An 18763-nucleotide genomic window follows, 5' to 3' on the forward strand; every position below is an offset into this window, starting at 1 on the left:
TGAGTAGTAAACCCATTTTTCTTTATGTTCACATATTTAGAATATAAACTATGTCTCTGTCTGTGTAAAGACACACAGTCCCAAGCAAGATTGGCTGTGATAAATTTATCTTCAAAACAAGAAATCTAAAAGATTTTTTTATATTTTCTTGCATATTTTCTTTGTAATCAAGATTCATCATCCAGATCCATCAATCTTTGACACTGACAGGGAAGGGAAATGGAACATGGTTTACTTCAAGCTGCATTCAAAATATTTCTTTGTCAGAAATAAAAAAATAACTCTTGAAATACATGATAAAGGCAGACTATTTCTAGAGTTCTATACATTTGCATCTGGTTTATACATATCAGAAAAGACATTTTTCTCTCACAAAGAATAAATTTCTCCACTGTTTCTAAATGGCTTATATTTGAACCATCCAGAAACACCCATTATAAGATGCATACTTTAGCTTTTATTACAAGTATGAACCCTATAGACTCAGCTATTGATGAACTTCACCTGCCTTTTTCCTACCTGGAGAATCCATGCTGCAAAACAGACTAACAGACTCATCCTCCCAACCTCAAGCACACATATAAGAGTGCCCTTCACTGTTTATACTATTTATAAAAACAAGTATGATTTGAGGTAGACACAGATTACCTAAACCCAAGACTATCTGAGGAAGCCTAGGATGCTTTGTCTCTTAAATGATGTGCCAGGAATAAATATTTGGAATTATTCTGGATGAGCCTGAGACATATCTTGCAGTACCAGCTGGACTTGATAAATTTCCCTGATGCCAGAGATTCTGCATAGGAGCATAGAGTATACATTTCTGCAGGTACAACCAAAGTCTGTATATATACCCTGAAGTCCTGTCTCCATGTAGGTGAATGCTTTTAACACTGCAAAGAATTGGATAAAATGTTCTGGGAAAGGTGAAGTCAAGGATGCACCAGAGAGTAAAGGGTGGCAGATTGCAATCACATAATGGACATTTATTTTAAGGGAGATGTCAGAAAGCTAATGTTAAATTAAAAAAAAGACATAGACAAGTTATTTAAAATGATGGAAACTGATCACATTATTAAGACAAAGCAAGGTTCTTTGTAAAATCAGAATTTCAGAGTCTACCTAATATTAAGTTCTGTCCTTACAGCAATGAAAACCAAGGCATAAGTGAAGCTATTTAAGAAAAAAATATTTATATTATTTTCCAGCAAGCTACATCTCTTGATTCACTGTTCATCATTACACTAATTCCAAAACTATCACAAAAAAGGCAGCACTGACAAACAGTTAAGCACTAAGTAGTTAAGAAATATTTTAGAGTTCAGTAGTAGCTCTCATCAAAGATATGGTTATTTCAATCTCACTCTTCTAATCTAGCTTAAAGAATTTGTAATATTAGGTTGATATCCTAATATTTTCCTTTCTGTAGAGAAAATTTTAATGAGATAAGCAAATGATGTGTGTCGCATGGTACAACTGAAGCATTAAAAATATCAGTAATAAATAATCACATGTACTATATATTTTGAAAAATGAGCTTGAACAAGTCTTTATTAAAGTCATTATTTCTCTTATCATAAATCACTAAAGTTTATTTACAATCACCAGATATAAGGCAGTCAAGGACAACTGTTTTAAATTTGTCCTTGCTTATAATTTACCATTCAAGAAGTTTCTCATAACTTTTCTTTGACTAATACAAAATAGTACTACTCTATGTGTACTTCTAATGTACAAAATATTTATTTAAATGAATAGAATTTCCACTCTAAAAAGATCTTGCAAAAATACTAACTGCTATATATCAGTGTAATTGCAGGGTTGGGTTTGAAGTGCCAGTATGCTGAGGCAGAAACAATTTATTGTCTTAGAAATACTTTATAAAAATGGTATAATTTATCTATCTTCCTGAGCCAATGGGCGAACTTGTACTGTACTGCAAGAGTTTAATACTGTTAGAGGCGCCAATGATGTGTTTCCTAGTGATTTTTACTGAAAAATTTGTGTCAATGAATGTTGTCTGAGCCATTAAACCTTTTTCAGCCTGTTCCTTTAACTTTTTCCACAAACAAACAAAACCGAAACGAAACCATAGAAATAATTAAAGTCAGGAGATCTGATTTTCTGTAGTTCTACTCTGTAGAATAATTTAGCATTCTGAAGTCAAGAGTAGTCAATTCAACTTTTAATTTTTATTCCCATGTTTTGCCCTAAATATATGGCATCTATGTATAGCATAGATGTTTTTGTTATTGTTTTGCTCAAAGAAGAGATAAAGCACGTCTTACTGTGTGTTATGTATATGGAACATGTGCAATACTGCAGAAATAAGACTTTTGTCAGTAAAAATGGAGTGTATTCAAGTATCCCTTCTTAGCATTCAGTCATAATTACATCAGGAACACAAGTTTTTTTGTTAATGACGATTAATTTTCATAGTAAACAGAACTCCCTTCCCTCTGTCCCCTTTTAAATGCAGAATAGTATGACAAGCATCCAGGGTCCTCATCAGTTTGGACAAACCAGGAACAAGAGAGACAAATCTGGAATGTTCCCCATCTAGGTGAGAACAGTGTCTCACAGAGGTAACAGTACTTCAGGGCTTATGGATCAGAAAGCTATCCTCATTCATGTTGTAAAAAATCTATACAATACAAATATAATGTATATAATTATATCAGCGCACACACAATCTGAACCTTCTTTATCCCACCTCTAATTCTACAGAAAGCAAGGAGAGTACAGTCTGAATGTAACACTTAACAGAAGTGTTTACACAGAGCAAGACTTTCTAGAGATAAGAAGCATGAAACACGTGTTCCAAGAGAGCTTCATAACATAAGAAACTCATCTGATATAGGACTATTCCTCATACAGCAGCCACAAACAGTGAGACACTAACCATCCACTGCAAAAGTTCAATGAAATGGCTGTACTACTTCAGATATTGATTAGTACAGAGGGAAGAAGGAAATACCCTTTGTTTGCAGGTGCTCTTCCCACAAATTAATATTAAAATTAGAAAAAAACCTATACTGTACTGAAATTAAAATTTAAAATACCATTTAAATAATGAATTATCATTATCATTTTTTTTCTACTGAAAAGATTAACATAATTGGTGAATAATAACTTAAAAAGCAAAAACCCATGAGATTAAAGAATATACATTGAGATAAATACATTAACTAATATTAAAAAATTATCAAAATCCTGTTGTAGTGCCATATCTCCCAAGCATTATCATCTTCCCATCCATCTAACAACCAAGCTGTCAAAACAAAAACCACAACCCTCCCAAAAAAGAAAAAAACGTGACCAAAACCAAAGAAAAAACCAGAAATAGTTGTTACATGCAAGATGGTAAAACATAAACACTAAATGAACTATATCATTAAACATCTGCATGTGTGCACTGTACCTACAAATTTCACACATCTTTTTGTCAGTTCTCATTTCTGTTCCTACCACTTTAATGCTCTTGCCTGGAGTGAGTCTGAGATTTCTGCTGAGGCCACTCATTAGCAGAGCAGCTCAGCCTATGGCCTCTTCTGCTGTCTGCACCTGTGTCTCCTTAAATTCATTACAGCTGGGCAGGGTCTAGGGTAGGAGAATGCAGTTTGACTAATAATATGCTCAGCGTGTCATTGTATCTTGTACATTGAATTAGGGACAGATATAATTCTCTTTTCTGGCCTGTGGGTAGGGGTGTCTACAGTTCTGTCTAGGAAATAAATAAGTAATTAAAATAAAAATTTCCTTTCTTTTGAAGCTGTGAGTTTTCTTTCATCTGTAAGTAGACCCCTGGTTTGTTTTTTAACTTAATTTGTTCAGCAGAGCTGATTCAAGGCAGATTTGCCTACTTGCAACCAAGCAGGCAAATCTGAATTTTTCTGTCAGGAAGATAAGGTGTTGGGTGCTGTCTGCTACTGCAACTAAAGTGGAAGATGGAATATTTTTGAGCCAAATGAGAGGAATTATGTTGAGACTAATGGATTTTGTTCTCCCTGTTGGGATTTTGAGGTTAGTTATTACTGTTGTTGTTGGAAGATCAGGTTGATTACAACAGCACAAACAGCTGTTTCTCATCCCTGGCATATTCTTTCAGCAGCACTAATTCCTGTTTCTACCTTAGTTTCCCAGCTGCTCTAAACAAGTATTGTGCATGTCCTTTTTGCTGCAAATTGGGTGGACTTTTTTTCCTTCTTATTATTGTAATAGAAAAACTGAATAAATTGTTCATTGTCTTATATAACTTGTTTTGAACTGTGAAACTGTTAGCACATCTTCCATTAGTACTGAATTTTCTTGGGGTTTAGATGTGGTTTCCAAACGGGCTATTCATGAATTTCTAATTTCAGAAAGAAATTGCAAACTTGGGAACTGCTGGAACAGTTGCCAGTGTTTCTCCTTACAAAGGTGGTGTATTGGGATAGATAGGTACATATTCTGCCATAATTATAGGTCCCTGTTAAAATGAGCTGTGACAGATTAAAAATAAACCTATTTTCATTTTTACATAATAGTTTGACAGCTAAAGCAGTCATTCAGGAAAGGAGAACACTGGGAACTCTCTTATGTTTCATTTAGTTCAAGATGAAGTGAATTCATAAATGTTATACCTCTAGTGCTAAAATCACTAGCTTGTAGAGAGGTCTGAATATGCTCTATGCTTATCTGAGTTGCAGTTTAGATAGGTTAATGAAGGTAAGTCATAGCTTCATCAAAGGGTGATGAAGCACCTCATAGCATCTTGTCAGGAGGTCTCAGCTTTGGTGGTTATTTATTCTTCCTAGTTCTGGGCCAACAATTCAACATTTAGGTTTTATTTTTGTCCATTCCAAAGAGACGTGATAGCAATATGCTAACAAAAAGTGCTTTTGTATCTCAGAAGAAGTGCTAATAAATCCATGCTGATTTGTGATCCCCCTGATCAGATAATTTATTATCATTAATAGGAAAGCATCCAGATATGTAGAAAATATGGATTAGCTTTGCCTCTAAGTAGAGTTTAGAGTGTGCAGATTCTTTTTTCTGGATAGCTACGAAATAATTTTACTTTATTGTAATGATATTATCAGAAAAGAGGTAAGGAAAGTAAATAAAATCACTCACCACATCCACTGCTTTTCTGTAATCTTAAGAGGTGTCTTATGTAAGGAGTTTGAATGGCCCTCAACAGTTTTCCATTACTTAAAAATGAAAAAAAAAAAAAAGAAAGGAGAGAGAGTTGAGTAAAAGAAAGTAATATGTTTTTTCTGTGTCCTGGATTGCCTTCAAAGATACAATTTTTTTCAAGACTCTACACAGTTTAAGCAGAATGAATTCCACTCTGTTTAATGAATAATCAGTTAAAGTTGCCTTTTTAGTATCCAAATACTTTAGAATGCCATTAAGCGTCCAATCAGGAAAATGTAATCTCCTTTTCTCCTTATCTACAAAGCTTCCATTGTATGTGTGTACATGTGCCTGATTTCCACTTCTGATGCTGCTGTCACTTCCTGGTCAGGCTGGCTGATAAAAGGAATACTTCCAGTTTCCATGCACCAGTTGAGTCCCAAAAGAATAGGACAAAACAGTCGGTGCTGTGAAGACAAGGATTTATTCCAATGCACTCGCACATGTAGGTACAAAAAAATGGATTAATCAATCATGTAATGGATACTACCTCTTAGAACATACCAAATTTATGCTACAGATGAAAATACAGTTAAATATGATTTGATAAGGTCAAGGTTCTTGTTTCTCAGATCTTTGTGCCCTTCCTTGGCATTATTAGGTCAGGACCTTCTTTCTGTCACGCCACTCCTTCCTCTGCTACATCCATCAGTCACTCTTTATAGGCTTTTAAGTGTTGTGTGCAATGAATTTCTTCAATCCAGTCCCAGTCTTTATTACATTTGCCACAAAATGCTGATCCTTGCTTTGCATTCCCTTCTACATGTCTTCAAACTGCCTCTTTACGAGTTGGGTTAAATGGTAGTAGTATATTTTCCTGTTACAAGGTCAGCTTTTCTCATTTTCTTGCTTGTTTTTCTGACAGTGTGATTCTGGGATCTGCAACCCTCTCTGAATAGAAAACCCTAGGGTAGCTTATGTAAAGCTATGATGGAACCTATGTGATATGCAGCAAAAAAATGTTTTGTACTGAATTTCTTCTCCCTGATTACAGATTCATTATATGTATGCATATAACCATAATTATATATATAATTAACTGGGCTTGTACCATAACTATTTATTCTGGATATGTTTTCCTTGATTTTATGAAAGAATCATGAAAATAATATTCTGAAGCCACATCAAATAAAGTTCATGAACACTGTCTCCTTTTTCACAATTTGTGTCGACAACTTCATGCCATATTAATTCTGTATGGACTCTTGAATGCTTTATGTGCACAAAATGCAGGTGACCTAAATGAAGCCATAATCTCACCCTAACTGTGATTTGCATCAGATAAAAAATGGCTCCCCTTACTTGATATAAGATTCTCAGTATAAAAGTTGAAATAAAGTTTATTTCTCAATTGGGAAATTGTTACTCAGACTCTTGTAAAAGATAAAAAACCAAAACCAAACAAGAAACAGCCACAAAAAAAAAAAAAAAAAAAAAAACCAAACAAGACAAACAAGCAAAGAAAACCAAAACAAAACCAAACAAACAAACAAAAAAAAAAACTCAAAAAGCCAAAAATCGATCAACCAGCAAAAAGAAAACAAACAAAAAAAAAATCAAACCACAAAAAAAGAAAAACCTCATTAAAGCAAGGAAACACTCACCAAAAATCTAAAACTCTCATTTCAGGTATAATGCTTTAAGGAACATAATCAGAGAGTTCAAATTATTGAAAGAAAAAAATATCCTAAAATAGGAATCAAGCTCCCTAACTGCAGATGAAGCCACTGTGATGAAATAAGAAAGGAGGATTTATATGATTGTTCTAGATGCTTTTTATTTCTCACTACAATTTATTCTGTAGTCACTGTTGAAATAGTTGTTGCTTGACGAGGCACCCTGTAAGCTACGTTAAGTCATCACATTATTAGTTCCTTGGTAGCTTCCAGTTTGCTGAAATAGCAATCAAAAGTAAATTATTCTTATTTTCTCTTGCTCAGATAACTAATTTTCCTCAGCTTTCAATATTTGAGGAAAATATAATTAGTCTTTTCTCAGTCTCACTGCAGAAAAGAGTAAAAAGAAAATCAGAAGCAAAAAAAAAAAAGATAAGTAGAGGTAAATAATAAAATAATTTAAAGTTTATAATTTGACATATTACATCAAATATAAATTTGATGTATATTGCATCAAATCCTGCATTTATCAATCTTTACATGAAATTAGAATTTGTTTAAGGAAACCTATTTGGAGGTTAGAAAGGTAAGAAAGTAATCTTTGGAGGTTAGAAAGGTAAGAAAGTAATCTATCAGGAATGGTATAAGTTTAGTTGAGTCTGCTTCAGACTGAGATTTAAACTACTCAGTTCTGTAATTTTCCCGGTATATCTGAGCAACCAGTTGTGGAAAGCCTACCAAAGAAAATAATAATCAAAATAATTATTAAATGAACAGCACAATGAAAGTTAAACAGTAAGCAAGTTATTTTTTGCATCTGTACATCTCATATATTGAGGAAGGTTCTCTTCCTAAGACTGTCCTTACATTATTTAAAGATGCCATTGTTAGTACTGAATGGTTTGACTTTGAATACAATCTTTAGCACAAAAGCCATGTCAGGAGTTTTATCAAAATAAAATGTCTTACTCTTGAAATCGCTGTCCTGGGGTTCAGCATTTTTGCTGATGGTTACATCTGTCTTGCTATGTTATGGTGAGGTAGCCCTTTCCTGTGAAGTTAACTTCTAAGTGGATTTTGTTTTGGAAAGCAATTTAATGTTTGCTGATAACGTTGATTGGTACTTTGTCCGTGTTAGCTTTTAAGCTTCTGTTCTGGTCTGCTTAATTCTTTGAAATAACTTATTTGATTAAGTGATGCTTTACCACCAACAGTTCAGCTGGCTTTCTGCTGATAGCTGGATTTTCTTTCTTCTGAGCTATTTTGCACTTGCTGAGTCTCTTTATCATTAGAATTTAAAAGGGTAGGTTAGATTCAGACGTCTTCTCGCCACTCTGCTGTTCTTTTTCGAGACATGTCCTAACAAATTGGGGCAGAGTGTGCTCTCAGCAGGTTTGCAGATGACACAAACCTGGGACTAGTGGTTTAGTATACCAGAGTGTGATGCTGCCATCCAAAGGGGCCTCCACAGGCTGGAAAAACAGACTGGCAGGAACCTCACAAAGGTCAACAAGGAGAAGTGCAAAGCCCTGCCACATGGGAAGGAGCAATCCCTGGCACTGGTACATGTTGAGTGCCACACTGCTGGAAAACTGCTTGGCAGAAAATGACCTGTAGTCCAAGTTGGACCTGAGCCAGGAGAGGGTTTTGGCAGCAAAGTCTGATGGTGCTGTGGGCTGCATTATGAGAAGCATTGCCAGCAGGTCCAGGGAGGTGAATCCTTCCTTCAACCCAGCAGTAGTGATGTCATACCTGGAAGACTGTCTAGTTCTTGGACATACTTGGGAGACTACAGTGAAGGGTCATGAAGTTGACAGGGGGGAAAAAAATGGGGAATGGACAGTGAAGGAACTTATTAATGAATCTAAATATCTGAAGAGATAGTGGAAAGTGGGTGGAAAAAAGTTCTTCAAGAGGTTCTATCTGAGCACCAGGAAGCACTTTTTCACTTTCAGGGTGATTGAGTACCAGCACAAGTTTCCTACAGAGGTTGTGGAATCTTCCTCCTTTGAGATATTGAAAAGCAGAGCAGACATGGTCCTGAGAAACTGGCTCTATGTGTACCTGCATGAGCAGGAGTTGGACCAGATGATTCCCATCAGAGCTCCCTTCCAATCTCAACCATGTGATTCTGTGATTGGGTAGTCTCAGGAGTTTCAATAGCAGACCTGTCTTTCCAGATGAAGATACATTTGTTGGCCTGTTATCCTGTTTCCCAACACATATTTATCTTTACTATGAAGTCACCTGATCTAGTGATCTCCATCTTCTCCCTCTCGCCCCCAAGAGAAAAGGAGGTCTCATTTTCAGGAGAAATCATTTGCTACTTATCATCACACAAGTACTTTCTTCTGTGGCTTTCAAATGGATAGATATTTGCTAGAAATAGATAAAAATCTCATTTTTTACTAACTTCTCCAGAAGATATGTACTTTTGAAAAGTCTTTCATAGGAACATACTACAAGCCAAAATCTCTGACTTGTTGCTGTCTCAATGATACCATGAATAGTAGAACATCACTGTGATAAGGAAAATTTAAACATGTCATACAAGATGAAATAAATTATTGTTGAAATTTGCCATATGCTATTTACTTTGTATTTTTCTGGTAATTAGTAACTTAAATTATTATTGAATTTTAAAGAATAACTATAAGCAAGAGAAAATTTACCAGATTAAAGATTTCAAAATATAGAATTATGAGAATAAAGAGTGAAGCGGTCCAGCTGGAGAAAGATTGATTGTCCTTCTCAGACATCCTGGCTAGCTATCCAGCACGGCTAGCAGTAAAGGGGGCACTATCCCGATTTCCGTGGTTCGGGACAGCACCTAAGGCAAACGCTCTGTGCTATGACAGCAGCGCTACCTTTTTGTAGGACGTGGCTTGATTTATGGCTACAGTCAGCAGCAAAAGAGAGCGCTCTCCAGCTGTGGTGAATCCACGTTATTGAGTCCCAGGGGAAAACGACAACTGAAGAGAAGGAGAAAGAAGTTGTAACAGCTTATAAGGTGGGAGGGAAACAGGGGAGGAGTCAGTCCTTGGATGAATAGGGTTTCAGAGGGGAGTGGGATACAAAAGATTGGCTTAGGGAGAACACCAATGTGGATAACTTGAGGGTGGGGCCCCGGCCCCTGAGCCAATCACTCGACGCTCTAGCTGGAAGTTTCTAGAGAGTTCTAGAGAGAAGGGCGGGAGCGCCGAGTGATGGACAGGGCACTAGGGAGGGATTTGAGAAAGGATACATTAGTCTCCAAGGCAGCTGGGGAGGAGTTGGGATAACTGGCAGCACAAGGGAGGGACGAGAGAACCAGGGCAGAACCATTACAAGATTGGGGGAACAGAACAGTCCAATGTATACAGACACAACACAATAGAAGAGGTTTCAATTTTTTTTAAAGTGAAACACATCCCATATTTATATTCTTAAATATTTCTTAGAGGTGAAGATTCACTATCAGGAAAAAAAATTAATATATGAAAGAACCTAATTATCAACTGCTAGTAATAATGTCACTGAAGTGTTGAATATGATTTCCTAAAACAGGGAATGTATATCTCTGTGAAACATCTTCCAGCAAATTTCCTGTAAATTTTAAAAGTCTACTTATTCCAGTAAGACAGTAAAGAGAGCAATTGATCAACTAAAAAGAAAACAAAGTTGTGTGCTGATAGGAAAATGTACCCACAGAAAAAATAGTTAAAAGTTATTTGGTCATAAAATGCATTTATAAAAGGCTGTTATGATAAAAGGTATGCTCAACATTTCAGAAATAGAAATCACAAATGAGCACACAGGGCTGCTACAAATATCAACTTTTCAAACACTGACCCTTTTAAATGCAACGGCTTGAAATTGTAATCATTAGAACAACTAATGTTTCAGATTTATGTACCAAGAAAAAAATGTCAAAAATACTGTTCATAGCTTTGAACTTGCTGAAACACAAATACAGAAACTTGGTCTTTGAGATGTGATTTTTCTGAAAATAAGTTCCCAGCCCAAACCTGTTCTATTTATACCAAAACCACTATACTTTCTCTCTGAACATCTCAAGATTAGTAATAAAAAAAATAAGTGGAAATTACATTAATTATTTTTTTCTGATCAGAACCTGTGTCTGATTAGCAGTGGTTGGACTGAAATGAATAATTTCAGCTGAACAGGAGAGCCTAGCACAATATTTCTGACTGAAATGCTGTGGAAGGGTTTGTTTTGCTCCGTTAAACTGTTCCCCTGAAATTAATGTGTCAACAGTAAACTTTTTAAGAGCTACAAGAGATGTTCAGTGATCTACACTGGTCAGAATTCATCCCTCTCTTTTAAAAGCTTTGTCTCCTATGGCTCTCAGCACAATTAGAGAGAGAGAAATGTGTACGGCCAACATGTGATTCAGCCTACAAGCTATGATGTTCCTAAAAGCAGTTATGACCTTGGTAGTTAAACCCAATTGATGTGAAACTTATCCCTACCCATACTGCTTTTGAAATCTTGCGCTCTTTGCTCAAGATTTGCTCAAGATTCAAGGCAAGTATGAAATCACAACCTTCAGCGCAGATGTGGTGATTTTTTTCCTCTCCCTCTTTTAAAATAGCTTGTACATTTCCTTTCTTTCCTCTCTTCATCTATTTCAGAAGAGTTTTAGGATTAATTCCAGTAATAATCCTTTGAAAAAATTATGATGAGGGCTTTTTTTCATGAATTGATTAAAAATCAATCCTTTCCTTATAGATGAGAATTTTATTCAGTAATAAGAGCACCATGTACCAGCAAAAGTATGACACTACACAGTATACAACTGTATTCTATGAATTGTAATGCAGGTTTTGTCAAGCAAAAAAATGCACATTCATACAGACTGTATTCTGATGAAGATGTCATTTCTGTGTCAGAAACAGATCTAAGCAATCAGATTCCCTTTCTGTACAGTATTCATAAAGTTCATTTGCATCACCAAAACAAGCTGTAATAGTCTCAGAAAAAAAAGCAGCTCACTGTAGTAACATGCTAAGAAACACCTGCACTGTCTAAGATGAACAAAGCATATTAATTTGTCATTAGGCAAGCATGTCATGTTAATTTCTACCTGGGAATGCACATGCCTTTTTTTCTCCCATTGTGAAGAATGTCCATATCTTTCCTACCAATAAGTTGTTTCTAGAAAATAAACTCATCAGTAAATATTGTTAAATTGGTAGTTATATCATTAATAATTATAGTAATTGATAATTATACATTTATTGAAATTTGCATTAAAATGTTTTTAAATAGTTCCATTTTGTACAGACCTAATGTTATTCATGAGTACACAACAGATGAAAAACAGCTCTAAAAAGAACTTTCCAAACTATCACATTTAATTGGAATCAGAATGACACTAGTCTGTACTGATTTTTCTTCTGAATTATTGCAGACCAGAGGTGATGATTCAAAAGCAGTATACACCCTGTAGTGTCTTAATTAAGATAAGAATTTTCTATTTTATGAAGATTTTTACTCTGGTTTTTTTTGAAGCCATCATATCACCTGGAATGTTTTAACTTTAATTTTATTCCTTCAGTTGAGCCAGAGTAGTAATTTAAGCAAGTAACAGATTAATAGCTTCCTTTATTCCCCCCAGAGGGCATTTGCCAAGAGCTTATACTAATACAGGTCAAACTTGCAGCTAAAATAACTTAATAGTATCCTTTTAAGGAAGGATGGAAGTCATTCTTTTGTTTTGCTAATGACATTACATAGTGGCATATTCTGAAAGGTAGGAAAATCTGCAGAGATTAAGAGTATTATTCATATTCATATTTCACTATAAAATCACGTCTTCTCTTTAAGTACAAATCTTTCTGCCAATCTGCTCTATTTCAATGCTTGGGGGAAAAACTATATCTGTCAAGTAAGTTTTCTAACACAGTTTAAATCAAATATCAGGATAAAATTTGTACTCATTCTCTTTATGGACATATCTTTATGAGCATGTTTAATACTCAGAGGAGATTTACAAATAAATAGTTAAAAGAAACTTGTATCTGTTTTGCTCAGCCAGCAGTTTGAAACTCAGAAAGTGCTCCTCAGTGTGAATAAAATGTACTTGAAAACAAAATTTTACTTTATAATTGGGATATCTGAGACTCCTGCTTGCAGCAGCCATCTTGCTGACAAAATACTGATAGGATAATGCCCTATGTAACATTCTATTAAAAAAACTGCTTTTAATACTGCACTGGCATATTGGTAGATGCTAGTTTTGTGTTTCCTTCTCTGCACATCTTACTGAGAGAAAAGGTACAGTTTAATGTGCACAGAACAAAGGAACATATTTGAATTGTGACAGCTAAATGATACATAGAAATGATTTGTACTAAGATATGAGAACCAGTTAGAAAAGATCAATATTTGTAAACAATGTAACTTTGGCTGTTGTGCATAGGAAAACTTAAGTCAAATTTTGATGTAAATTTGTAGTTGCCTTACTGTCTTTCAGGGTTTTATTGCATAAGGTCGTTTTACATAGTATATTTTAAAAACATATTTTCAACCTCTGACTTTCCTATCATAACATAAAAATAAACCAATGAATGATTGAATGTTAATTTTCAGCAGGTTTTGTTGACTTGGACTTGGTACTATATTATTGTGGTCATGGAGGTTTGAGATGGTTATGAAGCTTAGGAAGAGCAAGATCAATGTGTTCTTTACATATTATCATGCTTTGTCTGGGTAAACTTTGATCCTTCTTCTAATTTTAAATTCACGCTTATGTACAGTGTTAGAGCTTATCCTGTTAGAGTAATTCTGCTGAATTTCTTCTAGAAATGTGTGCCAAGCAGATTATTGCTCTGACTATCTGGCCTAACAGCAGTTTTTATTTCTTCTACTTCAACTTTGGAAAGTGGCAGATTTGGACAGTTATGTCCTGTGTAGGATGATTTAATAAAATATTTTAAAGACAGATACTAGAGGAGACAATGTAAGTCTTGCAATTAGAAGTGGAAAGATCTTTTAAAAAATTTGTGTACCAACTGTCCTTTTAGAGATATCTATGAATAAGTGGGGTCAATATGCTTCAATATTATTGGAATTTTTTAAAAAGAATTTTTGTCATAGAAATAAGTCAGAATTCTTTTTTTTGCTATTGTTGAGGAATTGCAGTGTATTGCCTCTATATCCTACATGTTTTTCCCAGGAGATTGTCTAGTTTCATAGCTATCCTTTTCTCCTCTTTTTGCCAAGTACCTTCTTATTTATTTTTTATTTTTTCTTAGTTTAAACACTTTCAACTAAATGTTAGCATCATGAATGAGGTCAGTGAAAGATAAGGATGTATTATCTGGACATATTTAATGTCAGAACATTGATTTGTGTCTGCTTATAGACAAAAAATATCCATTTATTTATCATTATATTGAAATACATACTTTAATTATCGGGAAATCTCTGATTAATATTTGTCTGTACTAGCAAATCAAAAATTAATATTTTTGAGCTTGAAGCTAATATAGAACAGCCTCTGGACATGCTAGTTAACAAGGCCTCAGAAATATATGGTTTCATGCAGGCTGCCTACTACATAAGCCATGGATCTCCCAGATTCTGAACATTCCTGTGAGTAGTTCTAGCAGCCACAGGCCTGTGGAGGAGCCTTCTAGAACTTCTGAAGTAGGGATGATTGAGCTGCTGAGTGATGGTGAATTTATCAGCATAGCCAGGGAGTCCTTGGCATTCCTGCATTCTGCTACAACTGACAATGTGTTTACCTCAGCGCTTACTTTGTGCTTTTTGTTCTCCTGCTGACCCACCCATATGTCGGGTGGGTTTTGTTGTTTTGATTATTAGCAAGACTTCTGTTCGTACCTTCACAAAGACAAATAAACAGAGAACAGACATATCCCACTCGGTGACATAAAACTCAACAGATTCCTAGCTCAGATGCTCAGATATAGATGTTGAATTGTTTCTCAGACTTAGTATCTTATACACCTTCTGGTAAAAATCATATATATATATATAATATATAATATTATATATATATATATAAAATTTAAAATACAAATATTTTCAGCATTATTTTTGTCTTTCCTAACCACTGGCATGTGACTGTGTTCACAGGGGTCTTATGTTGCAGGAAGAGATGGAGGTCTGACTCCATATTTCAGAAGGCTTGATTTATTATTTTATGATATATATTACATGAAAACTATACTAAAAGAATAGAAGAAAAGGTTCTCAGAAGGCCAGCTAAGCTAAGAATAGAAAGGAAAGAATGATAACAAAGGCAACTGTCCCAGACTCTGTCCAAGCCAGCTCGGCTGTGATTGGCCATTAATTATAAACATCCAAGATGGGCCAATCACAGATCCACCTGTTGCATTCCACAGCAGCAGATAACCATTGTTTACATTTTGTTCCTGAGGCCTCTCAGCTTCTCAGGATGAAAAAATCCTAAGGAAAGGATTTTTATGAGAAGATGTCTGGGACACTGGCATTTCAAAAAAAAACCCCACTTAGTCCTATTTAACTATAAAACCACAAGTCCTATGTGCCGAATTTCAAAATATGCTTCACAGTTGTGAGTTTCAAGCAGATAAAACTAAATGTTTCCTGAGTTTAGATTGTCTTACTTTCTGAAAAGCTGCCCTCCACTCTCACCTCTTCTTTGAGCATAGCAAGTAGGACTTCTATCCAGTGCCTAGGCCTCATGAACACCATTCTTCAGTGTGTGTACACGTCAGCCATTTTTGTTGGTATTACAAATTGCTCTAAACTGCAAACTGTCTGAAATTTAAACATTACTATGTTCATCCTTAGAGGGCCAAATTTGATCTTGTTATATCTAACCTGTCTTTAACTCAGTGAATGATTTGTAGGGCCCTCAGGATTTGTCCTGGTTTTGTACCTACAAGATTCAGTGACAAATACACCATTGATTTCAGATGGAACAGTTTCAAACCTACAATACACCTTTAAAAACTCCTACTTTTAGCTCATTTAAAGATATATTATAATTAAGTAATATCCATAATGATACAGTAATACAAAATTATGCAAAATTGATTCAGTATTACATGTGGTCACATGGACCATCCATGTATGATTCCTTCTAAAAAAGAATATTTTCAAATAAAGAAGCTCTGGTAGTCTGATATTTCCCTAAAAAACCCAAAACCAACAACAACAACAACAAAAAAGACAAATAAAGAAGCTGATTTCAAATGAAAAAAAATAAAGGATCTGATCCTGCAATCAGAGTGTGTAAAAAACCAGAACCTGCAAACAGCAGTCATCATCACTTCAGCTATCCAGAAAGCACCTTACACTTCCTTTATCATAAAGGAAGAAATTAGCATGTTTAGGCAGTGCCTTTCTCTAGTCAGTTTTAGACTTCTGATTCAGAAATTATCATGTCCCTTGAGTACTAATTTGTCTCCATTTATTACGAAAGGCATCAAGATTGGTAGGTCAAACTATCTGTCATATAGATATTTACATTTGGTTGAAGGAATTCCACCCCAGATTTCCCAAAAAATACTTGCATTTGAAGCTTAGGACACTCTAGTACCAAGACAGATTCTTACTGTATATTCAATCTCACCACTGACATTGTTTTGTATCCTTAAATAGTATTAAAACTTTTTGACAGTTTTAATTAGTGTGTAGATAATTCCTGTTCTTTAAAATAAGCAGGGTCTAAATAATTAGTGAGCTATAAATAATTCAGGTAGAAGAGACATCAGAGGCCTTCTAAAGACCATAATCTATCAACAATTGGGAACATTAACATCAGGCATTCCAGCCATCTTTCTAATAAGAATATTAAATATGCAGCCAGATCCAAAAGATGAAAGTAGAGATCTGACCTCCATTCAGCAACATAAATAATTAATCCATCTGTCTATCTACCTATCATCAATCTACTAAACTCAATGCTTCAGCTTGTTCTATAAGTTTTGTAGAAAGAGAGGACTTAGGGAGTTAAAGAAGTTTGTAACAATGCAGTTTGAATAAACCTTTCTCCATTGCACTTGATCTTTTCAGAAGAGTCATAAATAATTTTTTTCTCGTACTTGTGCTGATTTCCACTCTTAACTCAAGGCTATCAGGGTTGAAAATGTAGTTGCTATCCTGAGGGTTTTGTTTGCTGTAGTGTTATATACAAATGCTTTTTTTTTCTTTTTTTGCTTCCATTGTCTCAGTGTTAGAAATAGCGTTCAGCAAGAACAGCACATTCCATGTAAGATCCTGCAATGCTATTTACAAACAGGATTATTTTTAAAAAAAAACTAATTTTTTGACATCTTTGAATAGGGAAAAATTCTTATGAGTAATCAAATCCGCTGAAGTGGGTAGCTAGTTGCTATTTGGATGGTGATGGGAACCTGTTGTAAAGGCCCTTTCAACATTATCTTCATCTGAATTATCTGAGACTTTCAAACTGTTCCAATGAATTTAATCAAGATGTTTGATGTCCCTATGTGACCACTTGAGAAAATGCATGATCCTTCTTTTTGTAGTATCTTAATCTGTGTACAAAACCTCTGTTGCTTGTCTTTGCTATATGCAGTGGACTGCTATGTGATCAAACCTGCATAAGCAGAAGCAGTCATTTTATATTATTTATATATCTTTTGGTCAATTTTTCATCAAGTCTCCATATTTCCCCCCCAGGAGGACCAACACAATCAAGTGCCCAAATAGCATCTACCAACTAGTCTGTGCATTGCCTGGGAAATGTCTGTGACTGTCCAAAACTCCACTTTCTTCAGCAGTTAATCAAATGCTTTGTTTGACAGGCGCTGGAGTTTGGTCAATCATCTTGTTTCAAGTCAGTCTGCTGTTTCAAAACAGTTCATTGTCTCATCTATGCAGAGACTAGCCAGAGAGTTTCTAAGACCACGGTGAGTGCATAAAAGAATACCCTTCATACCCAGCCACACAACAGTTATAGCTCTAGGGCAAACTTGAATTTCATCCTTATGTCACTCTCATCACTTAAATTTCATGCCAAGAGAAATACACAAATTACTCGAACAGATAAATGTGTAAAACACAGAGGAGTTAAAAATACTCTTCAGGGCTACTTGAAAAGGGGAGTCTTTCAGCGCTTTGCAATCCTTATTCCCCTTTCTGTACTAGACAGAATAGATGAAGACCACAAAGTTCTGAAAATCATAAAGCCAGAAGTTTCTATTCAACCACATGCATTTATTACTATGCCAGTCCACTTTAGGAATTTATTTACATTTGTGTTTTAAAATGTAAAGGATAAGTTTGCGCCTTTTAAAATATCTCTTATTACTTATACATATTTTTAGAAGACTTCTCAGCTATGGTCCTGTTCAGATTGCTGTAATACTTCCTTTCCCATTATTACGGTCAACCTTTTCTAAATGTGAACAACTATTTAAAAAACAAACAAGCAAAATAACAAACAAACAAATGCACCAAAAAAAGCAGTCAGCTTTATTAATTTGTATTAATTATATTCTGTATTCCATTTGCTTTGTGTGTCATTAAATACATTTGGGAAAAGATTAATTTTTGTTGTTCCTACACATGTTTTTTCATTATAATTGTTTCTATTGCAGAATTAATTAAATATCCTAAAGTTCTCTCCTTTAAATGTAATTACCTTTTAATGAAATGTATACATATTTCTCACTATTACTGGTTAACCTTTAGCTACTTTTTCTACTTCTCTCGCTTCCACTTACTGCTGCAATTACCCTTTGCACTTAAATAATGCCATTAACATGGGAATTTTGACAAAGGCAAAAAAAGTTCACTGTAGCTTATACACATTGAATAATCACAGGGTATTATAAACCAGATTTCAAGAAACAGGTCTCAAATTTTTCTACCCTGATATTTTGATGCCTGGTTTAGAACATTTTATCCTTTTTTTACCTGAGTATTTACATGTCTTAAACTTCTCTGGAAATATAAATTTAATAATTAGTCCAACAAAATGTCTTCAG

Source organism: Camarhynchus parvulus, chromosome 1 (genome assembly GCF_901933205.1).
Source record: "Camarhynchus parvulus chromosome 1, STF_HiC, whole genome shotgun sequence".
NCBI classification, from domain to species: domain Eukaryota; kingdom Metazoa; phylum Chordata; class Aves; order Passeriformes; family Thraupidae; genus Camarhynchus; species Camarhynchus parvulus.